At 41.8% G+C, this 27,389-nt stretch overlaps 1 protein-coding gene across 7 annotated transcripts in view; it reads right to left on the reverse strand.

The window, feature by feature from the left end:
* The window catches only part of AKAP13 (A-kinase anchoring protein 13), a 224,007-nt gene that overhangs the window by 176,242 nt on the left and 20,376 nt on the right, over nucleotides 1–27,389 (reverse strand). For 6 of the 7 annotated variants that reach the window (XM_074917611.1, XM_074917615.1, XM_074917614.1 and 3 more), the window contains exon 2: nucleotides 26,624–26,679. The gene's annotated coding sequence lies outside the window, so the exon portion shown is untranslated. Of the gene's footprint in view, nucleotides 1–13,610; nucleotides 13,752–26,623; nucleotides 26,680–27,389 lie in introns of all 7 variants that reach the window. The other variant, XM_074917610.1, reaches the window with a different exon arrangement.

The following is a 27,389-nucleotide window of genomic DNA, read 5'->3' on the forward strand; positions in this document are numbered from 1 at the left end:
GCTATAAAACCTCCTCACAATTTTATATCAAATGATGTCAAGGAAAACACTGCTTCTCCTCCTCATCTCCCAAACTGCGGGGTGGGGTATATAACTTCATGCTGCTCTTATCTTTTGGTTTTAATACACAGCCTATACTTATATACCATGATATTCTCATTACAGGACATCCTTTTCCTGCTTCTACTGCATCTCCCAAGAGAAACTGGCTCACAAGACCTTTTCGGAAGTTTGTCCCATGGTCTGAACCGTGTTTCCTAATTCCTTAGGGAAGGGAGCCTGGATACACTCCACTGAGACAAGGCATTTCCCACAGTCACATGCTACAAAGCCACATTCAGAGTGGCAAGTCCTTCCCTTGGTTGACCTCAAGAGAAAGTCAAGAAGGTCCACACCAAGGCTAAAATCTGCTTTGCTTTGGACAACTGTAAATGCAACATGGATTCACTAAACACTGCATACAGTACTTTTTTACCAGCAGAGCGGAGGGCAGATTGGAGCTCATCACAGTTCATCACACACACACACACACACACACACACACACACACAAAGTTCCTCTAAAAGTAAATGATGGGGTTTGTTTAGAGGGCAGCATCTGACTTGGCACACTGGATGAAGACAAGCCAAGAATTTTAAAACAATAGAAAGTAAAGCACCCATATTTCACATGATAGTACACACTGCAGAGCAGTAACATTAAGGTGTTAACTGGAGTCCCATTAATCCTGATGACCAAGAGACAGGAGACAAAAATTCTTTCACATACACTAAGTTAACTTTTGAAATTTAAACTCTTTTGACAGCGTCGCCTTGAACTTGTAAACAGAAATACTCCCATGTCATTAGAAAACAGAAGCGAGGAAGAATCCAACCAAGAGAGCTGCTCACTCTAGCCCGGACAGACACAAATTATCTCTCTAGAACTCACAGATCTGCACAGAGCCGAAAGAAGTTTGAGGTTTTCTTTTTACTTCCACCAGCAATCACAAATCAGCAAAACAAAGAGACCAGGGATGCTTTATGCCCCTCTGCTTTGCCTCTTAAGAGCAACCTGAGCTCCACAAGCTCCTCTTGTGCAATAAACCCCAGGAACTTGTTTCCACAGAAGACAAGGTGCAAAGGTGACTCTGCAAGCAGTGAAAGCCCCCTGGCCTCTAAGACCACGATCCTGCACAAGTGCTCTTGAAATGTATAGGATTGACATTTTGAAGGCTGAAACCAGAAAAAAAAAAAAAAATGTAAAGAATGATAATATTCTTGCGACCCACTACAGTTTTTACTAATAATAAAACTAGGACATGGTCCAGAAATTTGATCTTCTTTAAAGTGAAGCATGTCACAGCATTCATCCTTAATAGCAACTGCTTCTTTCCAGTCTTGTAAAACTGCATCAGGATTGAGATAAGGACTTCAAACTGTTTCCACAAGATCATCATGGCTGACTGTCTGTGGGAGATACTACAACTGAACTCTTTGAGAGTTTAAAATCTGTGCAACACATTAAGACTTCATTGAACCACCATGGCAAGACCACCATCCCTTGTTCCTGGGGAACAGTATCAGAGTGATCAGCTAAAAAATAAAGCAAACAGCAGCAAGATGCAGTATCATCTCAAGCCCACAGCCTCTCCTAAAATACAGACTTCTAGTTCTGCAACAGATTCTTCTCCTTCTTCTCTCCTTGTTTGCTTACCCTTCTCATCCAGGAAGCAAAGCCACAAGAACCATCACTCCTCTATCATGATATTCAGGTTACAATCTGCATGACATAACACAGGCCAAAGCCCAAAATAAAACCCCCTTCACAAGACCAGGAAACAGAAAAAGCACAAACAGTGAAGCCAAGGACTACTTCAACATGGCCATCATCTAGAGCCACCAACACAATGCCTCAATGCAAAGGAAAACGTCTCTTAAACACAGTCCCCCACTTAACAGAATAGGCCAATTTTCTTTCAGATATTGGGTGCAGCTTGTGAGCAGGACAGGCTAAACGTTTCCTGGGAAGGCAATATGTCACCCCCAGAACAGGATACAACCCTGAGAAAAGAAAGAAACAAGAACCATGTGAAAATTTTAGTTGGAAGGGCCCTTCAGATGTCATATGGTCCATCACCCTGTTCAAAGCAAGGCCATGACATCAAGGTTATAACATTATCCCCATGCTTTCATTGCTAAAAAGTTTGCCAGCTGTGGCCTCTGTCTCAATTCCCATATGTACAACCGAGCTAAATAGGCTGACCGAGCTCCATTGCCACAGGAATGAGGTCATCATCATCATCATCATCAGAAATCATCATCAGTTGCAAGACACTCCAACTCCAAACATGTAGCCTGCACAATTCATTATTTTAATCTGATTTTCCCCATGTACAAAATTCGTTTTCTTCTTTACTTCCACACAGTCTTAAAAAAATTAAAGAACTTTTATTGTACTTAGAAACCTTTGGATAAGGAAGGGAACATGTACCTGTTGAAACCAGGTATCAGCATACAACATGCACCGACGCATTAATACAAGCTTTCCCCTCCATGTTAAGGATCATCTTGGTGTGAAACACAAAGTGCAAATCTGTATTCCTGTCTGTCACTGCAGCTTCAGCCAAGACCAAGGTCCCTCCGTGCTTAGCACCATGAGCACACACAGCAAGATTCCCTTTGCCACTGTGTTTACAGGTTAAACTGGTAAATCCTGGGAAGGGAACCAAAGGGTCAGAAAATGAAGTGACCCACCCAAGACTTTACAGACGACTGCCAGCAATGTCTGTGACCCGGCCAGTATTGCCTCTCCACCCACCCAGCAGCAACGTCCCTGCTTTCTTCAACAGCTGGCTGCAGCCACCCACTGCCAAACGGCTGCCTGGCTCTGCCGAACACCGGCTGGGCAACCGCAGCATGAAGTCACTTCACTGCTCGAATCAACATGTCACTGGAGCTGTGCAGCACTTAATTATATAAATTAGGAGATCTGTATAATGGTCCTAAACCAGTAATGAAAGAGAAGGTCTAATGATGCAACAAAAATCTGCAACCCAGCACTCAGATTACGGGTGGGTTACACAACAGCTCCAACAATTAAGCATTTAGGCGGCTAGCTGCAGACTTGCATAGCGCAGATCACGTTTTGCCAGAGCCATCATCTGACTCCAAACATGTGAGATCCACTCAAGCACACCCGACCTACCTCCCTTGCCCCAGATGCTCAAGGGTGAAGGTGAGGAGCTCAGTGTTTGAGCACTAGTGCTATCCACAGCAGAGCAGAAGAGATGCTCCAAAGCAAAGTCAGCCCTTTTCCTAAATCTCCCTCACAAATTCACATTCAAACTCAACAGATACATTTAAAGCCTGGCCTAGCAACCCTCTGTATATCACAAGTAGTGCTTGGTCCTCTCAGCATTAACACCCCATTATAAAGAGATGACATAACTCCAGTGAAACCTGTTCAGTTTACAACTGGGCTGACTTTTGCACTGTGCCATGCGATTTAACTGCCAGCTGCAGGCTCGTTTAAGAAAGCATTATCAGCACAGGGTCAACAGAGAGAGATCACCCATCAACTCTGACAACAAATAAGGCAATTGAGGTATTTGATGAGCACTCAGCATGAAGTGTTTATGTGGAACAGAATGCTCCTATCCCAAGATTTCTGAGTGTGGGCTTTTTACTGAATAGGCTCAAATACTTCCAGATAGTATTGATTTCTATTCATAGCATTGATACGGCATAAGGGAAAAATAATTTGGTTTGAAATACTCTTTTATGCCATATTGACCTTTTATGTCAATAAACACAGTGCCAATTGTAGTTTAGTAGCCTAATTTTACCTTGGTTTTGTGAAGCGCTCAGATGAAAAGCACTATACCAGCATCAGGGCTAAGTAGTATTATTTGGATTTTGAAAAGCAGTTAAGTGTCACGGACAATTCACATGTTCAGTATTGAAGGGCTCAAAAGAAAATTGACAGCACCAAAACTGCAATGGTAAAGAAGTGTGATAGTATCAGCTTGGAAGCTGCTTACCAATATTTGCACGTACTTGTTCAAACAAAAGTCTCAAGAAAAGATGTTATAACTTACCTAGAAACCCTTCAAGATTACTACTAAGTCATTGTTTTTATAAGAAAAATGCAATATGCTTATTCCCCTTTCACCTGTAAAATAACTGTTAACTCTATCAAAATCCAAACTGGGAAATTTTCACTTCCACATATTACCTTTCCTGCACACCATCCCTCCTCCACACCTCCGATGCTTTCCCACCTGCACCGTGGCCCACAAAAGGCAGAAGAGATGCCGGCAGCAAAGCAGTGAGACACGGTGCAGTAGTGAGGAAGGGAGAGCTCATGCGATTTTCAGAGATTATTGAGGAATTTCTGAATGAAGCCTCTGGGCCCATCCTGTACTAAAGGGCCCACAGCCTGTTTCTGGGTGCATTAAACACAGGTGGTCTGTGGTTACAAAGCACATTGGCACATAGTTCTGATCCATTCGAGCTCTTGCAAGGCAGGTTGAGTGTGTAGGCACTTCACAGCTGAAGCAACAATGCTGCTCGTCACACAAATATTGCTAAGTGCACAACTGCAAAGCTCAGAGAATTACACTACATTCGTATTTTGTTTCCTCTATGTACAGAATAAGGCAGAAGGTAGCACGAGGTGCTGTAACAAGCTGTTTGTAGCTGCAGCAGATCTGCAGTTACTACATCAAGGCAGATGGCTGGAAACCACCACGAACAACCATAGAGCATCTTTCACCCTGCAACACCTTCAGCAGGTTGCCTGATTTGCTTTCAAACAGCTCAACTTTCCCCTCCCTCAACAAAAAGATTGTTTTTCTTCAGTTGTACTTTTTTTTACCCCTCTAAGGAGGCAAACAGCTACAACAATAGCATCTTTAAAGAGGCAGGTCACAGTAACTCAGTAGATTACAAATAGAAAAGCAAGAGACATTATTAAATAGCATGAGTACTTGGCACAGATTTTGTCCAGTACTCAAACAGTCCAGTCCTTCTGTAACTCCCAAGTGTGTGTCAGGGGAGGAATCAAGTTTTCGCCACCGGCAAAAAAAAAAATCCCAGAACAAGTCAGCAAATGTCTATACAACCTGCATCTCAAAGCCTGAAATCAAATGTAGCCTAAAATTAACTGAGCCTGCTACTACTCCGTATTCACGCAGCAAAGTGAAAACCTGGCTGTGCCTCCATCCATCTCATGTGTTTCACACACGAGCTGGAGGTGGCCAGAGTGAGACCTACTCATTACTTTCTCTGCAAAGTGCACTCCTCCCCACTCTATCGTTAATCAAGAGTTATAACCAGTCACCAAACTAGCACTGCAATGACTTCATTACCAGCTGCTAGGCATCCTGGAAAAAAAAACAAAAACAAATATTAAGGCTACCACCACTTACCAAATCCTACTACAGGTAGGCAGGCAATTAGGCAACTTTGCTGACTTATCTGCCAGTACTCTCCTTCATGAACTTACTACATCTCTCTCCCCTCCCAACCATCCCCTGAAGCAAAGGATCTTTAGTTAAAGCAATGACAACAGTTTCCACCACCCAACAGAACGCCCTCCCCCTCCTCAGCCACCTCAAGCAGATAGAGCAAAGCAGCTTTTTGCTCAGTGCAATGAACAGTGAAGAAAAACCAAGAAGTTAAAGCCCACTCTAACTGCGGGGACACACCCTTCTTCCAGTGCACCTGTAAACGACTGCTTGTGCAACACCACCTGAGCGTCAACAGGAGCTGTAGGCGCTACCCAAGCACGCATACAGTAATAAAGCAAAGGCACTGCCCGTATTTCCACGTGCATGTAGGGTTTCCAAGTGTCTCTCTACCCATCTACACCTATGCAAGTGGTGATTCACCCCTTGCAAACATGACCCTGAACCGTTTTAATCTCCCCTTTCTCGTATTCCTGTGATTGTGACTAATCTTCTTCAGGACTTGACCATCCTGTGCAGCACCAAACAGGGTTAGCTCGTAACAAAACAGTAAAACAAAAAAATCAAACAAACAACCCCCCCAAACAAATAATATTTAACTGCATCTTCCTGAGCTGGGAAGGTCTCTTTGATGGCATGCATAGCTTTTTCAATATTTTTCAGGACCAGGAAAGTTTTTGCTCCTTATTTCGCTTCAGATGACCATAGCCTGCTTGTGGTAACACATTTGGTTACATCTGACCCAGGACTTTTTTTACTACGAGTCGGGGAAAAGGGACAAAAGAGCACATAGAGATGATGGCTCCAGGGAGCACAATGCCAGTGCTGAAGTCTACCTGGTCAAGAGCCCACATCATAGGCACAAGGTGTCCTCATAAACAGGCTGTGGGAGTTACCAGCTTCCACAGTCCAGCCCCAGCTGCCATCCCAGGGATCATCCTGCACACGAAAGAACTTTTCCACACCCGTGATCCATGAACAGAGTGTGCACAGAGCAGCAGCACAATGCCAGGAGACTGAGGGTCTTGGACAGCACCACCTCTCTACACACAGAGGGCACTGGAGCAGCCACAGCCACACACAGATGCTCAGTAGTTTGCTTCTACAAGAAAGCTTTAATGCCACAGATTTGAGCATCATCTACCTGCTGCACCAAGAGTGTAAATAAATCTCCTATTCAACAACACAGAGGAATAACCTTGGCAGCAAAAGTAGTACTCTGTTATAAACTATCATTTATTGAGATAGATACCTGTCCCTAACTGTGCCCAGACTGACTGGTTCTCAGCGTCTAAACCACTGATCTAGTTGTCTGGTTTCAGGGCACCAGTTTGCTCAACACTTTGTTATTTTCTTCTGAAGGAAAATGTTTTAAGGCAGGGACCATACCACAGTAGTTAATATTGTTCTTACCTTAGGTCAAATACCTTTATTCTCCATGCTTTTCATTTGTTGATACTTGAGCTATCTTTTTCAAGATAATGATTTTACTTTTGTTTCTTTTTTCCCCCTCCAGGTGCCCTGCCCTTAACAGCAGCAGACTTAAAATCTAGACGTTAGTCCACAGATAACATCTATTGCTAAACAACGTTTTTCTGATCTATACTTACAAAGCACTCCAACATATGCTCAGTTATGACGTCTAAGGGCATGTGTACTTTTTCCACAGCACGTTTAGGACTAGAAAGACAGATTTACGCCACAGAGAACAGTGACACACTGATGCCAATTTAACTTTTGTCTGTGCCCTACACACAAATAAGAAGACATAATATGCTTTAGATAAACAAACAAGTGCTGTTATTTCTACAAATGACAGAAAACAAAGACATCAGAACTTAATGCTTGCCCAGAAATCTAAAAAAAGAATGGGTTCAGATTAAGTATTCTGAGATAATCACCACATCTTCCCTGATCTGTTTAACCTACTTCCTAGCAGTAGCAAATGCTCATTATGCTGTTTCCCCCACCAAAAGAAAAATGCAAGGGGTGCAAGCGTACAGCATAAGCGTTTAGCACTAGAGGTTGCTAGAGATCACAGATAACCCATCAGATCGTAATAAGTGATCAGTGGCACAGGTGAAGAAAGACCATTCATTAAGAGTTACATCCTCACAGAAAATCTCTTCAGCAGCCAGCTTGCAAAAGGCAAACAAATCTTACAGCTCTTAGATCATCCAGTAAAGACTTGACACTTAACAGTGCCAGGAAAAGATACAGCTAAGCCTTAGAGATGCTATTCTGCTAAGTCTCCCCCATTGAGGCCTTCCAGTTCTGGTGAGGCTTCAACAACTGATTTAGGCCAAACTCACACAGTTGCCACCCAGAAGTTTTGTCCACCTCAAGGCTGCCACCACCCACAAGTCCACTGCTGGCTGGATCCAGGGTCAGCTAGGCTGAGACCCACATTTCTTCTGCCACGTTAGTTTTCTGCCAGACCAGATTCCCCGATCCAGGAGAAGGGGCCGGAGCACAGGGAGCGGCGCAAGGGAAGTCCTGGGCCTGCTCTTGGGGCAGCCCCGTGCGCCCAGGCCTAGGCCAGCTGCGGAGACGTGTGTGCATGGCGGGGTGAGCCGGCTGAAGGGCCCTGGGGGCCTCCTCGTGAGCAAGCTCCCCAGGGACACAGGGGAAGGGCTCTTTACTGGCATCTAAATTCTTGGGGGTGACGCAAGAGGAAGAAATCTCCTGAGAACTTCAGGTAGATGAAGGACAACTAGCACAAGCAGATTAACTCCTAAGCAACAGATATTTTCATGCAAACCACCAGAGTGGCAATGGGCTAGCAGGTATGCATGTGATTACGGAGGAATGGGAAAGGTGCGGTCAGACATAGAAATAGAGAAAAAAACGAAGTTTTTCCAGTGTTTCTACAGGAGATAAACATCTACCTAATGATTTTTTATTTTTTTTTTAATTTTAGGGTGAGAGGTTGTTTCTGGACTTCAGATGACATTAGGGTCAGAAGAAAGTTCTATTGTAGGCTGAAAACTTTCACCCCCATTTTCCCCTCAAGCCCATGACTTCAGGATTAGGCCTGTCTCTAAATACTTACAGGAGCAATTCAAAGTTGGCAACCAAGCCCAATAACCCCGAAGGATTTGCCTTCAGTAACTTTTCCACAGCTTGAACTACAGTTGTTTTTCCTTTGCAAATTCCAGCTCTCAACTGCCAGAGCAGTGGGAGAGGAAAGGAGCAAAGTGCTACGGTTGGAAACAAAAGCTCAACATGGAGATGCAACAAAAGATCAAATCTAGTTTTGCTGCCAGCAAAACTCTGCTCACTAATGCACTGATGTAGCTCCTTCAATGCTTCGCCAGAACACTTGACGTTGGACTTGCTTTTTTCATCCTCAAGGCTACAGAACCAAGTTATGAGCCAACCTGAACGAAAAGGTTTCTCTCTACACCTCTGGAACCAGCATTTACTTTCTCTGACCCATTTTAAAAGCTCCGATGGAAAGAAGAAACAGGTTCTTTATTTGAACCTTGCATGCATGCCCCACCTGACCACAGTTTGAAGCCCCAACCATTCCTTAAGTAACCGAGGAAATGAAATACAAAACATTAAACAATGGGGAGGGTCAGACTTAAACCAACAAAGACAAGGAAATTGCAAGTTAAGCCTCCTGCTCTGCCCTTGATTCACCTTGTTTTGTTCAGTTACTGCACTGTTCCCAGACCCTTCCTCTCTCTTAATGCCTGAGAGCAACAGGACAAAGAAAACAGCATGGCCTAAACATAGATGCCATTTGTTCTTATCAATTAAGCTGGGTATTGATGTAAATCACAACAATTTTACCTGGTTTGGAACTTTGCAAAGCCAGTGATGTTTAACAATTTCTGGTACCTGGTGCACCTGGAGGGGAAGATACCCATTACCCCATTTTACCTCTCTAAAAATTGGGTACAGGCTAAGCTAGTCAACTCCTCTCTGTCTACAGGCCAGTTTGTTTCAGCAATTTTAGAATCGAAGAAGCATGCTCTGGGGTGCCCATCTTCTCAATGCTTGTAGCACTTGCCTGAATTTTTAGCTGGCTGACATCAAACAAGACGGGTCTCATCCTCCTCGAGTAATCATCAGTCAGGAGATATGAAGTAAATGCTTGAGTCTCTGGGCCAGCCAAGACCTCAATCCCCCAGTGCATTCAACATTGCTCAGCATAGTGTGCAGTGGTTTAACACTAAGCAGGTCATCGAGGTCAGCGGCAATACTCATCTGGATGGTATTAGATATGGGACCTAGCTCTCTGCTGCATTAGAATGGCACAGTGCTCAGCCCCTTGCAGGACCAAGGCACAAGAAAGGGAGAAGGAAGAGACCAGTAGTGCAGTCATCTCTTTCTGTGGCTACAGGACATTCCCATTTTGCATGAAAGGTACATGCACAGGTATGCTTACATGTCCTTACAGAGCAGATTCAGCTACATCTCAGTGCTTCCAAAGGGAATTAGTTAAATTTTAATGAAAAGCCAGCAAAGGTTTATTCAAAATATTTATGAAAAGAAATCTTAACATGCGTAGTTCACATTGACAAAGCATCAAAGAAGTTTCATAAATCCAAACTGCAAGTTATTAAAATAACAATAAACATAAAATGTGTAATGTAAAAGGATAATTGCTATCACTGAGGAAAAACTACTGTCTGGGAGACTTATCTTCTCAAATATTGAAACTATTGGAAGTAACTGGGGGAAAAACTTGGGGTTTGAGTCTGTGTTTTGCTGTTTCCCCATACAAATCATCAGTGACTTAAAATTGCAGTCACAGTTATCTTCAGAGGTAAATATAGGCAAAACATAGGTATGTTTTATTATATAGCTTTTCATGTATCATCACAGATGTCTATCAAGCAGTGAAAGACACACTTATCCACATGACAGCTACAGATTAGAATTTAACAGAAAATTTAAAATGTAGGACTTGGAGTTGCTGGGGCAGGGTCACATTTGGATGTCAGCAGTTTGTAAATCCACCTACACTAATCAGGTCCTGAAGCACTCAAGGTGGAAATACTGCAGTGTAATGAAGAGATTTATAAAACAAAGATTCTTGTATTGTTTTGTTTATCACCCAAAATCCCATTACAAGCACATCTGGTTTCTTATTTCCAGCAAGGCTCCTAGAGTGCAAGAACACACAGTGCTGTTTGGCTTATGGTCCAACTGTGTTCCTTCCCCATCTCTGTGGGGACGGGGACCTTCTCTGACCAACACCTCCAACAAGGGGATGCAGCAGCAGGACAAACCACACATTCCACTATCTTGCACAAAGAAATGGTACTTATCTTCCCGTGAAGAAAGACTGCAAGCTGCAGTAAGGAAAAAGAAGCAGCACTGAAATACTGGCAAGCTGACATTTTTCCTAATTAAAACAAAAAGTAATCTTTAAAATAAAAGCCTCCAAGATGGTCGTTTTTCTCAGCTGATAGCATATACTGCTTACAGTCATTGTCCGTATTTGCAATGCTTTAGTAATGGATTGAAGATAAGCTTCATAAGCTTGTACAGAAATGCAATGAAGAGCACTTCAAATTGTATATATTAAGAAAGTATATATATTATATAAAAGGGGAAGCATGGGCTAGATATCAAATGCTGTTACAAACTTAGGAAATATATACTCCATATACTATAGGAGGGATCCAACACAGGACACAACTGTTTAACGGGAAAAAATGCACATGTTCAAAGCTTACAGCCTGTCTTCTGATCAGATGCAACTGATTACCATCACAGGGCTTCTCCAAAGGTTTTAAAGAAGGGCCCAACTACCAACCCATCACTTCAAAATACAAAAGATTGCTCCATCTAGATTGTCTTTCAATAAGACAAATCTTCTCATAGCACAGTGTAAAACTAAAATCTTAAAAAGATGAAAGACAGACAAGAGTAACATTTTGGGGATAGTTGATGATGTGCACAACACGCTCGTGAACTTTTGTGGGAAACATCTGCATTACACAGGGAAGGATCCAGCAGGGTCTCTGCTTTGCATTTTTCTCAGATGAATATAATTGCCAAAACAACACATTTCTCAGTGCTTTGCAGCTGTAATTCAAACCCTCTCTCCTACTGCTGGATCGTACTCTTCCAGGAACATCTCACAATTCAGTCACTGGTAATAGGTCTTCCATCACAAAACCATAGTACCAGTAATAAAGGATGTCTCTATTTCCACAACCATCCAGGGAGTTAACAAGCAGAATATGCACAGGGATGAGATGGAGGAAGTTTATAAAAATGTTTACTTGCTATGAAAGTCATCTTTAACTGCCCACGAGTATGATTCCACACACTCTTGCGGTAAGGCAGGTTGTATTATTCTCTTCTCTCTTGTCCAATAGTTGCTATTACTGGACCTGGCAAGGCAGCATGTGACACAAAAATGCAGCTGCATTTTTGGCTCAGAAGCCTCTACAAGAGCCTGTGAGTCATGAGCCAAAAGGCCCACATAAAAGCAACAGAGAAGAATGCAGATTCAGTCTTCTTTTTATTGTAAGCATGTGTGTCTTTACTGGATGGTCCCAATGCACATAAATGACGAAAACAGAAGTCATTTTAAAGCTATGGGAAGGGAAAAGTCCCTTCAAGTCAGGTAACTCAGGATCCATCTGCTCAAGGCCACTTTACAAAGAATGAAAAGACTACCACTGACCACAGAGCATCTGAGCCGCACAACATAATACAGGCTGAGACACACCTCTGAGCTACACTCTTCTGGAAGACTTGGGGAAATGTGAGGTTTTTGTCATTTTGATGGTTTCGTTCTTTCTGTAGAATTTCTCACTATAAGTCCAAGATACCCTCATCCTAGATGCATTAATGTTGAACTCTCCTGCAACACTGTCTTGCAATAAAACAAGTAAAAAAAAAAAAAAAAAATCCCTCATCTGCCTGTTGCACTGCATATAAAGTTTACAATGCAACAATTTCTATCTCAGATGTATGAAATTTCTCTAATTAAAAATATGACATTTTACCACGTTTATTATTCTTACCTCTCAGGACTGATCAAATGTTTCAACTTTTTTTTTTTTTTTTTCCAAATAAAAGCAGTCCAGACACACCCCCTTCCTACACTGCTTGGAGCGGGTATGATAAACACGAGACAGAAGGGAGCGTGAGAGCAATCTGGACTGTGGTCTGCAGAAAAATGTCTCAGGACTCCTCTTTATCACTAGCTCAGGGACACTGTCAGCGAGAAGCTGTTCCCACACTACATCATGTTGTCTGCCTTCAAGCAGCAGCCCAGCACTGAGCTATCTCAGCAGAAGCAGGCTGGAGGACAGCAGTGGAAGGGGAAAAACAAGGCACCAAGGATTACTCTTGCGTGAGGATAAAAAGCATGCATCCACTGTAGTTTCCATCCTCAGAAGATGTTCTGTACTGGGTGGATGGGGCATAAGAGGAATGAACACTAAAGGTGTACAGAGGCAGCATCACACAATGCTGTTCATGCACCTAGTGAAAGATTGCTTGATCTACTTGGTCCAGCTGCATTAATATCTAACCAGTCTTGCAGAAGAGATCCTTTATGTATTTGATTCCCCCAAATACAAAGCTGGAAAGTCACTGGCTTTTGTTTCTTCCCATAGGAAAGGGTCCTACCAGTAACCCAGCTCTCACACCCAGTTTTGCTCCTCTTAAAAACTAGCATTGATCATTGTTGTTGGCCACACAAACTTACTCCACATCAGCATCCACGATGATTAACTACCACAGGAAACACGTATCCTGCCTCTCAGGTACACTGTGTTCCTGCAGAAACATTGCTGTCACAAGGTGATGTGAGGGAGTGGCAAGGAATGGAAGGAAAGTACCCTAAGGCAGCCAGAAAATCCTTACCAATTTCTGATGGAGAACTTTCCAGCCCTATCTGAACTGGAGCAGCAGGAGGAAAGAACACTAAATATAACTCAGTGCCTTCACACAGCAAGGAGGGGAACATGAGTAACAAGAGGAAACTTTCTCAAACAAGTGTCACCAGAGGCATCACAGCTTAAATGGAAAGGATGAGCATCTGGGCTGTTGATGTTCAGACAACAGTCACGTGTAGTAGGATGGAGAAAGGTGCTCAACACATTCAAAGAGTATGTTCAAACACAGCAAAGAAATACAAGTGTATCCCAAGACAGACATGATCACAGCAGCTTAAGAAGCATACCTCGAAAAAGTGTAGGGTCCATTAAGCTGCTGTCTCGTGACTTCTCCTCAGTCTGAGGACCCAACTCTGTTCAATCTCCAGAGAGAGCAGCTCACTTTTGCTTCATATGAAGCGGTTCCTCACCTCCAACTTATCACCCTCCTAAAAGTACCACAAAGAAAAGGTATAAAGGCTGACGCTGGATCCTTGGGTCTGACAGGAGGTCACTTTTGGGAGCACAAACTCCTAATTTGTCCCTGCAGAGGCAAGTCCAGGCAAGTCCGTTCTGATTCCACCACCCTCCCATATTTATATAATGGGGCTTTGTTATTCCTGTGCATTCTAACTCACAGACACTGTCAAGAACTGCTGGCAATGCTCAGCCAGCTGTGCTTTGTTTGGTTAGATATTATAACATCAAGGTACGGCCTTTTGGGCACTCTGTGCCAGGCAGCCCACAAACACTACACAGAAACACTGCTGGGTCTTGAAAGACATTACAATCTTTGCTAATGCTCTTTATTACTCTTCAGGAAATGACAGACTCATTTTCCAGAGTGATAAAGTCCAGTGAATTCTTCCTAAACTGGATGGAAATCTGAAAGCTTAACAGACGTAATAAATTGTGCGTTAGCATTATCAAGGCAGTCTTCCACAAATAAATACATCTAAATTAGACTGTAATCTGCAAATCCTCCTTCATGTGAATAGCAGCTCTGACTTTAGTGGGGCTACTCCAGTAAGTAAAGGAAAGAGGGGTCTTCTCTCTTATATTATGTAAACTATGGGTGAATTAAATTCCTCCCACACAAAGCTCTCACATAATCCTTGCTGCAGCTTGCTACTGGCTCATAGGTTGAATATTCATCTCCACACAGCTTCAAAAGGTATATGCTTTTCAGCATCACTGTTGAGCACTTTTTTTCTTTCCTAATATGAGGAATGTACTTTGAATTGAAAGAAGTTGGGGTTTTTCTTTGCATTCCCTTGTAATGTAACAATAAGATTTATGTCCCTTGCAATTAAATAAATTACAGTCCAAGAGCATAGCTAAAACCTTAAAAGGACTAAATATAGAGAGAGACCTGGAAGATTACTCCTTACCACCATCTCTAACACTAATATTTCTTTCAGGCCTAGGGCTCTAGGTAGCAAATGTGCATCAAGGCCATGTTCTTGCCTGGACAAGTTTATTTGCTGTATGTTTTAAGTTACATACAGACCACACATCTTAGAAGGTCATGGCAGCACAGAAGCTAAGCATAAAGGCTAACAGGAGTGAGGAAAGAACATCAACTTTTCCAGTATTACCCATAAACATTGGCAAACACCATGCTGCATCTCTATTTGTGCCTAAAAAAACCCTACACCCCATCTATCTGTCTGCAAGAGGACTTCTTACCTGACAGCAATTATCACATAAAAAAGGGACAATGCATGAGGGTCACATTTACACGCATCTTCCTGATCCGCTCTACAGGACCCGATTCTTGAAGTTGCTTAAATAGACCCAACACTGCACATTAAAATGAAAAAGTCATCGAATGACATCAGCAACCTCCCAACAGTCTCCAGCCTCAAGATGATGAACACCTTTTTTCACCCCTTTCCCAGGGCTCGGGAAGAAGCTGGGAGAGACCAAGCAGCAGAAGCTGCAGAGCTCAGCAGCTCTTACGCAAGGGAGGGAGATCCTGCAAATCACCAGATGACTCCTCCCCCTCCACAAAAGTCCAATTCAGCTCTATAAATACACCAGCTGGATGGAAGGCCAAACACACCCATGATTTCACTGGGGAGGGACCGGTTACAGCATAAGTCAGCTCTGTCTTCAGAGGCCACATTGATAAATGTCACTCCAGAACTCTCAAGTGAGCAGCTTCAGCTATCCCATGGCACAATATGAGCCTAAGTTTAGGAGAAACTACAGATGCAATCAAGTCACAGGAATACCAACAAGTGAGCTCTATAGTTCTCACATTAATCCCTTTTTCCTTTGCTTTTATGCATTTAATTTATCAATCTGTGCAGTGGCAAAGCTTTTCAACCTGTGCAATACACAGAGCAATGGGCAGGCTTCATAGATGCTTTGATTAAATGCCAGTAACTTAGTCCTATATATATGATGTTTAACTGAAAAAAAACACCAAACAAACAAACAAAAAAAAACAGATAAAGCAAAATTGTTTTGTTTGTTAGACCAAGGTCAGCTGATATAAGGGGACTGCAGATTTTTCTGATTGCATTTCATGGTTTGAACGCTTCGTTTCACTATTTAAATGCACGCAGGTTGTGACCAAGCCAACACTCAAATAAAAATTGTTCCAAGTCACTAAACATATCCCAGGTTCTTGTAATTCTCCATGCAAATAAAGAGCAGCAAATGTTTATCCCGTTACTGGTTTACACTCCTGTAGCCGAGGCAACCACACCACTCCAAGCAGCTCAGCACCTTTTGGAAAGATTAACTTCTTAAACGGGCATAAACACTAAAGTTCCGGTTCCAGCTGAACTGAAGCTAAGGTGAATGGTGGACACACAATTCATGGGCTGGGGCATAGCAAAGGAGATCATGGGATGACCTCTTCATGGAGATCATCTCCCCACCTAAAACTCCACTCACAGCAGGGTCAGCTATGAGATTTTTATATTACCCAAGGTTTGGTTTGTTTGCAACATGCCATTCCTTGTTAAACAAACTGTTGGAAAAAAGAAATAAGAAAGAAAAAAAGGTGGTAACTAGTGGCTAGAAAGTAGATGGGAAGGAGCACAGCAGAAAGTGCTGAAGGAATCCAGAACAAAATTTTATGTGCTATCAATATTCATGACACCTTGCAGCCTTGCCAGGAGCTGAGAAATACTTTAAATTAGCAAAAAATGTCAACTCTCCAGGTCCTGCTGCACATTCAGCTCAATCTCACCCCATGAAGACAACATCAATTAAAGTCTAGATCTTCCAAGAGACTGCAACTCCAAGACTCGTAGGTATAAAACTAAGCCTTAAAAACCTCAAAGCCACCTTAGCTTTGTAACACGCAGCAGTTTAACAAGCACTAACTTAGTTGAACTAATATTGTACACCCAACTTCCTTCTTCCTTTCCTTCCTCTTCCACCCCTGGGAAAAGAGATGAAATACAAGTTAATGCTGCAGTACGCAAACATTAATAGTGACTGAAACCACTTAACCATCCATTCTCCTTTCCTTTCCCCTCATTTTTATTTTAAGAAAACCCACATAACCCGAGAAGGCTTGCAGCATAACACAATTTTTCCTCCTTTGCTAGACTGAATATAGACCTCATTTAAGATTAAACGCAACTCAACACAAACCTTACCTCAAGCCATAAATATCCAAGATTGAGTGATGCTGAGGGAGCTGGCTGTCAGGACCAAACAAAAAAAATGAAATTCTTCTGTATCGTCCACACAGTGAGCTCATCGCACGACAGTAACAGCAAGGAGCAGAACCAAAGTACACAGCAACTTCATGAGGACTATTCACGCATATTTTCAGGGACCTGCCAAACACTTCAAACTTCACAAGAGAAACCTTGTGTTCTGTAACTCAGCTCTACTCCATTTCACTTCCTTCAAAGTGTGACCGACGTTAGGAGTCTGATCAAATTCCTTGCTTTATCCACGCTTGAATTAAAGCCTTGGCTCAGCAAGGGGAAGCAGACCAAGTTACACGAGCTTTTCTTCCTGCAGAGGATGCCAGCCAGAAGTGCTGATGCCAGCACCGCAGGTAACACCAGCAAGTCCCAAGGAGCTTCAATTTGGTTACAAACAAAGGGATTTCAGCTTTTGGTGAAGCAGGTGATATTTCTGCAACTCTTGTTAGACAGTCCAGTGCTAAACTTCTGTTTCCATCTGCAGATAATACATTAAGCCTCTTTAAAAGTCCAGCCCACTCTGATCTGGGAAGCGGGAATTTCTTCAAATAACTAATCATGCTCACATGGATGGTTTTCAGCTGTCTAGTACTGATGAATACCAAAAAAGTTTCAAAACTTTTAGAGGTCAGATGGAGTCAATGCCAGAGACTCACAAAGGCAGCAGTTGCCGTAACAGGATGACTTCTGCAGAGGGAGCACCACATCTGGCCATAATAGCCACATCAGCTCCAGATGAACCTTCCCCCAGTCTTTCCTGGAAAAGCACCTTCTCGCTCTGTCCCTGCCACAGGCAGCACCAAAACACTTTTGGCTTGCAGCCTTGACCCACATGCACATCCATCCGCAGCCTCAGTCCAGATCCAGCTGCTGCCCTTGAACTCTTCTCCAGCTCTAAGGATCTCCATGCCCACCATGGGGAGAAAAGCAGCTAAGGCTCACACAACTCCTTCCTGGGGAAGCAAATCAAAAGACCAAATGGTTTCCCTAAAGAGCAACTGCCTAACCACTCTGCAGGGCCTGTGTGAGAGACAAAGGAGGAACTGGAGGAAGAAATGTTTGACTTGCTGCCAAGAACCAATGCCTAACCTCATGGGCATGGGGAAGAGGGTCAAGGTGTCCATGGGCACCCCTGGAACAGGGCAAAGGAAAAACCACTGTTAGCTTCAAAGGGGCTTCTATGGAGGAGATCACAGAATGGTTTTGGTTATAAGGGACCTTTAAAGACCACCTAGTCCAACCCCCCTGCCATGGGCAGGGACATTTATAACCAGATCAGGTTGCTCAAAGCCTTATCCACCCTGACCCTGAATACTTGCAGAGATGAAGGAAGGAACAGAACTGCCTGATCCTTGAGGGACAGACTGACAAACCCATGGCAGGGAGAAGGACAAGGAACGAATTGAAGGCTTGGGTCAAATGGGAAGAGTGAGCAAACAAATAGAAAACTGGGTCAGGGAGAACCTGTGTGACTCAGCCAAGCACACGCGCAGCAGGAGCTGGAAATCTCCATGCTTAACAGCATGCACACGCAAATGCAGTAATATTTTACAATCCTACAGCACTTTTAAAATGCTCCAAGTGCTTCATAAATATTAATTAAGCAATAGTACCCACAAATCAGAAGCATAAGATGGAGAAATAGCTTTCTCACTTAATATTTAACAGTATGATAACTCAGGGAGCAAAAGCTACTTTTAAGAAGTCATACCCACACTTCTGAAAAGTCTCAAAGAACCCAGGCTGTGTCCTACAGCCAGTCTGCACAGCACTAAAAGAGGCCAGTGTTCAGTATTTGAATTCAGACTCCTGTTTCAGTGCGTGACCCGATGCCTTGCACACCACAAGTGATCCCACTCCAGCCGCTTCCCTAAACCATTTGTTGATCCCCAGCCAAGCCCAACGCAGAGGTAATCTTACCAAGTAATACCAATATGTGGTTGTAAACTGTGATTTTGTGCTTGAATTATCTTATCTGCCTTCCCTAGCATTTTGGCTGCACAAATTTCTTTCACCAATTTCATCTTGAAGTTCATGTTTTACAACACTGATTTCCCTTCAATTTTTTTTTTTTAAATTGCTTTTATTAGGTCAACCACATTTGCCAAGTTTTAACAGACTACTTCTTTCTCAGCTGCCTAATTTCAAATTCACCTTTACATATAGCTTAAAAGGAGGCAAAAAGTCATCACAGCAAGTGGGATGTGATGCTTAACATCAAAGTTTACACGAATACACTTTACAGTACCAGCTGAGGGTCAAGAATCATGAATTTACTCTGCAACACAGAAGAATTAAGGAAGAAAAAGGAGGAAACCTAGCCACAACTTGAAGCTATGTATACTCCTGATTAATACAAGGCTACTAGGAAAAAGCAGATGTGAAGTCACACCTTGTTTTATTCAGGGGAAAAGCCAAAATCTGCAAGAGCCAAACTGAACTTATTCTGTGCAGTGGCAGACACTGAAATACAGCAACATTACTCCTTCAACATTAATAAAACATGTTGTATACAGAGCATTTTTTTTTTTTGGTCCTTGAAACCCTGCCAAGTCATAAGCTTTTTATGGGAACGTTGAAATGGATGTTGATCAGAGCCATACCCATATGAGTTTTAAACTTTACCACCACTTAGAGGCAAGGGCTTCCCCTCCCAGTCCCTCACACATCTGCAAATTTGTAAATTTTTTTTAGAAGTCTGATGAACTAAAAGCTCATATACCCTCAGAATATGAAAATACTGAATGCACTCTTAGATTATGAGCTGAACTCAGGCATTGAATGCATTATGAACTTCTCCACCCCCTAAAATGAGGTTCCTCAAAGGTAAAACTTTACATTTTATATATGAAAAATAACAACTACTTGGTAAACAAGACTAGAGAGCCAAAGGTCACCTCACTACCAAGAACACTATATTTTTTCCTCTATCCCTCCCCATGTCCACCAGCATCTGCTTTTCTCCAAGTCTTAAGCTTTATTTTTAAAAAAGTTAACAACGATTCCTAAAAATACAATTAAGTTTAGAATTATGAGGCTGCTGGCATCCAGACAAGTGCTTGATCATTTTGTTGTTGCATCTAATGTGATAAGAGTTTCAACCATGTTGGAAAAATTCATAAAAACTAAGGGGCTTCTTCCTTTCTAATTAACACAGCAATGAAATTTAACAGCTGGCATGGAAACTTCTCTCCAGCATTATGTTTTTAGAATTACTCATCTACTCTCACATTCTACAAGACTTTTTACAACATGCTACCCAGTACTTTACCCCTTCCAGTTTAAAGGCTTCAATTTAGAGTCAGCTGTATCAGGCCAACTAAGGAGGCAAAGATGCTGCACCAGACCTGCAAGGTATCTGCCATTCTTAATATCTATTCATCCTACATGCCTCCTATGTGTATTCTGTAACTGTAAAACTTAAATTTGTGTCCACTGCAATACACATGCATTCTATCATTGACACAAATTTAAGAAGGTATTCATTAGGTGTGCAATGCCTTACATTTAATAGGGAAATGGACAAATAGTGCACAGTCTATGTGCAAGTAGGTCTGTCTTTCAGGTCCCTGGGCTGGTAACTTTTGTGTTCTTTGTATATCATCCTGATTTATGTTTAGTTAAATAATGACAAATATTACTTTTAAATTTATAGGCATTACTTTATAAGATGTCTCCAATCCTATCAGGATGAATAGTTTATACTAAACAAAACAGTTTGTTTATACTAGTAGTACATCTAATAGGAAATACTTGGAATCCCACATGTTCAAAGCAGGACAAAATTAGTGCCTATCTTTCCATGAAGTGCTGCTATCTTTTGCTACCAAGAGGCCAGAAGGACCACATACAGATCACAAGGTCTGAAAGTTCAAATCAAGAGAAGCTGGTCTGCAGAACCTCTGAGTCCACCAAAAATGTCATGTGCCCACGAGACCCAACAAACAAAAAGTAAAAGAAAACTAAAAATCACCTTGTGCTTTGGCAGCAGTAAAATGACTAGAAGATGTGGGAGAGTTAAGGAAGAAAAAAGGATGCACAACCCCAGAGATACATTCGCTCCTGGTTGATGCAAAGCTACTAGGAAAAAGGAGATGTGAATTTACACCTTGGTTCATTTGGGGCAAAAGCAAAGGACTGTAGCAGCTGCCAGAGCTCACTCCGGGCAATGAGAAATGCGGAAAAAGAGGTTAAAGACAGCAAGACTACGACCTCAAGCCTTTCATATGTTATTTGTGTTGGCTGTCCAACCACTCCCTTATTAAGGAAAGGCCAAAACAAAGACATTTATTCTGTTACTCTTATTATTCATTTGTATCTACAAACATACAGAAGTCAAAGGTTTAGTAACTGTAGAGAGCCCAATGCTTAGATGAAAATTGGTTTGTTAGACTTGCCTGACTAGGATGTACAAACATTCAGAGGAAGGTTTTGGGATTTTTGTTTCAGATAATCTTAAAATTAATTTTAAGATTAAGTCAGATTAGAAGAATTAACCATCTATTCTATAAAACTTGTATCTGTTTCCACTATTGATAGCTACTCAACAGAACCTCTTATGACACAGCACGCACCTATATAGGAACAGAAGAGGTCATTTCCATTGTTTAGAGACACCCAAAGTAGTTACCTAAAGAGTTGCACAGATACCACAATTGTAACCCAATAGCCTAAACACAGCGATACTGCAACTTTCCATCTTGGAATAAAAAAAAAAATTATGTTCAGTAAATATGAAAGAGAGTTGTAGTGCTACCTTAAAATAACCATTCACAAATGCAAACCAATTACTGGTGCAGGTACTCAAGCACGAAAGCAAGGATGGAGCATCACCCTGTCCTCCTCTTTTGAGTACGTTAAAAAAGGACATATTATTATAAAGATGTTTCTGCATATCCAGGTCCTGTATTTTGTCTCATACTGATTTTGTACTCTTGAACTGTGCTTGTACAGGGACTAGCAGAGCAAAGGTATCCTCTATGGTTGATGCTCTTTTGTGCTAGGACCACAAATAGAAATTGCACAATACTTTAAAATCTCAGATACTTAGTGAAATATCCTCAGCTCACTTTACATGCCCTCTTGCCTAGCGACTGCACCAACTCTCCCCTATATCTAGCCTGAAAAAGCATTTCCCCAATTTGTACACAAACAACAGCAAGTCAGTTCTGAAGGGGAAAGGAGAAAGGCAGCGCTCAAAACCATAAGGATTATTTACGAATAAGCTGAAGCCCTATAAACTTGGCTACTGAAGAAAGATAATCTTCTCTAGCTTATGCCAAGTGGGTCAGACAGAGGAAGAACCTCAGCAATCTTCAAAGTCAAAGCAGATGGGGAAGTGAATAAGTGACCATGTGAGCAAAGAGGAAACGAGCTTCTGTTCATTTTAGCTAGTTTCAGAGCTTCAGTTTTCTAGGCACCATCAAAAATGTCAGACCTTTAACTGACAGGAGCAAAAGAGCTCACTTCCGTAACAAGTATTAGGAGAACTGCAGAGTAATTACTTAAGACTGGTATTGATTAAAAAAATAAGTTCTCGTGTCTGCCAATTGAAGACGTTGCTTAGTTTGGTAGCAGGGAGACAGATAAAGTGGAGGAATGATACTAAGAGACAGAGACTGGTAGAAATGCTCTTTGCTTTGTAGCTTTACAAAAAAATCTCCTAGGATGCTTTATCATTAGTGCTTCAGTATCACTGATAAATATTTATGTAGCTGCTCTAAAGTAGAGCCTACTTTAGAGCTAATTGTCACTCTAATTAGAGTATTTTTTACAAATAGCACGGGCTTGTAGCTAATTTTTTATACCCTTTTTGAAACCAAAAAAGCGGCAGTCCACACATGCCAAAATGAACATATATTGCATTCCTTAAGAAGCTGAAGTCGACCTCTTGGTCCTTTCTCAGGCTTTACATCGCTAGACAAGATCTGGGCCAAAACCACTTCCATACACAGGGATGCATCTCTGTCTCAGGCTAACCTCCTCATCCAAGTGGTGAAACCTAAAACCAACTAATCTCTCGCAGGGTTATGCTTGTGGAACTGGGAACCCCTCCATCTGCCTCAGCAAAATAAAAAGATCACTGGCTGCAAAATAAACAGCACATTAACCACCAAACAATAGCCCCTCCAGTCAATGTGCTTTGTGCCACCCACCAAGGGCTAACAAATTTCTATCAGATCCCCCTAAGAAAATATGTCATACTTCGAAGAAAGAGCTTGTGCAAGTTGACAACACGCAACTTCTTTTGGATCTGTATCAAGGAAAGACTCCCTCCCCAAATTCCTAGGAGTTTTGCAACCTTTCTGCAATCAAAAGCAACAGACCCTGAAGAAACACAGAAATATAGTTTACCATCCTGTTTTTAAACCAGGAACTTTTAAACTGACTGAGCTGGGAACAGTGGAAGGGGTATTCAGTGCTATAGTTTGCTAGGGAGACAGAGAGCCAAGGACATACTGAGGAGATGCTTGTCTTCCAAAGAAAATATTGCTAAGAGAAACAGGCATCCTTCCACCACTTATTTTAGGAGGCGGCTGCTGAGCTGCATCAGCTATTCCACTGGTGTCTTCATGAGTGTTTTCTGCCCAAGACTTCTGCTGGAAGAGCCAGAGCTGCTGCAAAGCTTGTAAGAAAACTCCACAGGAAGAGGCATTGAAGGGTTGCACAACACCAACCCGCTCTGGATACACACATCTTTGTTAATACAAGCTCAAGTGATCTTCTGGTACCCAGGCTGGGTTGTCTGGATCATGGACAAGACAGGAATAGGTATATAAAGTCTTTGCTTGGTTTTGTGTATGTGTGTGTAACTATACATCAAGAAATTTGCTAAGATGAGAAGTGTGAAAGAGTGGGGAGAGGCTGTGTTATGAGTAATAATGAGGGAGCTTCAAACTGCAATCACTTTACCATTTTTTCCTATTATAAGTTATCACCACAAGCTGGAAAGTAATTAACTACCTTGCTTTATATAACTTTTTAGCATGACAGCTATACCTTTTAGCAAAGGCATCATTCTCACAGCAGCTTTAAACAATTTAAGATGCAAATCATGGATTCCCCCATACAACTCTCCCTACTGAAAAAAAAAAAAAAAGGAAGGAAGGAAAGACCCATGTAAAGTTGCATTTGCTACAGTCAGACCTTTTCACTGCACTGTGGTATAGGGGGAGGAAAGAGAGATGCAAATAAACAGGAACTTGTATCAGCTTTTTAATAGCATCTCCACAAAAAGGATTATATTTTTTCTTTTATGTGGCACATGCATTTGACCTGGGTCAACACTGAAATGTGGGGAGCTGAAAAGGGATCACTTGATGAACCAGAAATACCCTCCCTCCAAACTATATTGCAGGAATTACAGCCAAGCACCCCAACCACAGCAAATACAGGAAGAGCCTTCTCGAACAGCTCTGTGTCAGCAAAGCAGCGTTAATACAAAACTCAATTCAAATAAAGGAGTAATGACCCTTCGGAAAGGGTGGGGCTTCATCAGGCTTACACCATACCAAACAAAGACCATCTGAGATACTCAAACCATTGCAAAAAAAAAAAAATATTATTAAATCAAAAGGAGGAAAGCAAGTGTCAGCCTTGTATGAATTTTGTTGTGGAATAATGACAGTGTTTACCTTTCCAGCGTAACACATTACTGCTCTGGATCCAACTTTAAAGCAGAGTACACGACAGAATTAATTATGTCCTTTCCTCTTAACTACCATTCCCTGGGTTATTTATTAGCTAGGTCTGCATATATTCATAGATGTGTCTAATACACAAAGTTAAAAGGATTTAAAACTGCTGCCTAAATACTTCCCTGGTTTGCAGACTCCTCTCCTCTCTCTGGAGAGGCAGCAGTATCAATAAATACACCCTCAGGCTGCAAATTAGTCACTCCTTAAGCTATGTAGTAGTTGAGGGAGAGTCGTGAGGGAACTGCAAGGATGCTGCAACAGGCAAGCATGCCTCATGAGCGAAGTGTTGCTGGATCCCAAACAACAAGCTATCTCAGAGATGTATACCAGAACGGCTCTGCTAAGGTCTTTTCTCTGAATTAGTAAAATGCAAAGGATGCCAGCATGTCCAGTTTCAGCTTTGTCTTACAGTCTACTCCTGCTTGCAGTTTAGCAAACCACCAGGCAGACCACCTATTAGGACTGGAAAGTCCACTTTTGGTGGAGCCCCTGCAGCTTGGAGGCCACCAGCCAGTTCGTGTGCATTTCTGGAAAAGACAAAAGCTACAGTACACAAGATACCTTGGGTTCGGTATCTTGGCAAAGGAATGGCAGATAGATAAACTCAAACAAGCTACCTAAAAGGAAAATTAAAGGGAACCCAAGAGCTTCTCTGGAGTTTTCTATTTAGCTAAAATGAGGTTTTAAGGCTAAAGACCTATTCACTTCTCCTGGAGTCCTCCCTGAAGACAAACAAATGCCAGGGAGAAGCAGACTGGAGAAGACTTCTGGTTTAAGATTCTATCAATTTTGTTTCACTGAGGTCCATCATCTCAAGAGACAGAAGCCAGAAACCTCCACACTGACCATCCACTGGAAGGAGATCAAAAGGGAGAGAAGGTGGGTACTGCTACAGACCCAGCAACAGAAAACAAGGTAAAAAGAAAACACTTTCACAGACACTTTACAAAGAACAGCAGCACTTTTATCTTTGTCAGCACAGATGCTAGGATACTATATTCCCACATGAATACTACAGTTACTATTTAGCCTCATCAAGAATTACAAGCAACTCTAACTACTGTATCAAATTAGCTGCATATCTGGGGATGAACTTGTTTTGTTGCCTTGCATCAGAGGTCAATCAAATCTTCTCTCTATCACAAAGAAAGGAAAACACAGTACATTTGGTATAGCCACACATGTAGCTCTTCCACCTATCACAGAAGACACCACTGGGCCAGACGTGGACTCAGAAGAATGCCCCTGTGCTATGTAGCAGCACAGGAACTGGGCTTGCAAAGGTATTTAGAAGTTGCTTGCAACGCTCAGAAACCCTATTTATCACTGATCAGCTTGAATTGAGCATTATGGAAGTACAGATGAGGTTCAGGAGATGGAAGAGGGGGTGTTAAATTTATTGAGGTTCTCCCATCTTCTGGGCTAAAAAAAAATATAAAACTCTGAAGCTTCTTATTATTTGTCCTCCCTATCAGAAACTCCTACCTAGAACTGTTGAGGGAAAGAGGGAAGAGAAAGTGATGGAGGAAGAGCGAGTACAGCTACAGGTCCAGAAGTAATAAGGCTCCATTTTCCTAACGAAATGACATTAAGTCATACCAACAAAACAACTTTACTTTCCAGGAAAAAAAAAAAAAAAATGCAGATCATCTCTTGAAAAAAAAATTATAAATTGGTGAGATTATGCAGTAATATGCAGATGAAAGCTGTATTTCATTATTCTGCACCATGTCCACTTTATTTGATTAAATTAATAAATTAGGTCCTTATGCCATCCTACAGCCATTATCCCTACTTTTGTTTACTGCATCTTTCTAGCCTTAACCACAGCACACGCAGCACAGCTGGCTGGCAGCTCACAGTTACAACACAACATGCAGAAGAAGTTAAGATAGGGGAAGTGATTCTAAAAAACCCACAAAAAAAAAAAAATCTTTTTTCACTTACCTAAGCGAAGTTGTCATTAGAGAGTTTTCCAGTACTAAAATCCAAGAAAAAAAGGCCTGAAAACACAGAGGAAAAGGCAAAATTTTAGTAAATAGGAACACTCTTACCCTTTTTTGGGGGGGACGACATGAAAAGTCAGTGATTTATAGAAAGAAAAGTACATTCACTCTATCAGCTGCATTTCAGACAGTTATTTGTAACTAAAAGGTGCTCCTCAGACAGCAAACATATCAGAAACAATAGGGCAGATTTTCCACTGCTGTTGCCAGTATTATACCAGTGCATTTCCTCAAATGTCACTCATGTTGGACTGCAATAAAACTAGCATTATCCAGCAGACATGTCAAGCCTAAGGCAATTAGCTAAGCTGTCCCATTTAGATTTTCAGTCATTTGTCCCTCCTGTCGAGCTAGATTATCAGAAAGTTTGGACCAAGTGGGGTGGGAAGCAAGGAGTCACTACTCACCCCACCTAAGGCTGAAGGTTGCAGGTACCAAAAGCATTGCTTATAAAAAAAAAAAAAAATCCAAACCACCCCAGGGCTAATTGCAAGACTGTGAGGAAGCACAACATGAATCAACATTAAGAAAATTGTGATATACAAGATTTCATTATGGGCATAAAAATCCAAAGTAACTGACAGAAATGGCATGTAGACACAACAGGTCTTATCAAAATCACCACTACCAAAAAAACCCCTCAAGTCTTGTTAAGAGTCATGAATACAGACTAAAGGGGAAAAAAAAAAAAAAAAAAAAAAACCAAA

Source organism: Athene noctua, chromosome 13, assembly GCF_965140245.1.
Source record: "Athene noctua chromosome 13, bAthNoc1.hap1.1, whole genome shotgun sequence".
Classification (NCBI taxonomy): Eukaryota; Metazoa; Chordata; class Aves; order Strigiformes; family Strigidae; genus Athene; species Athene noctua.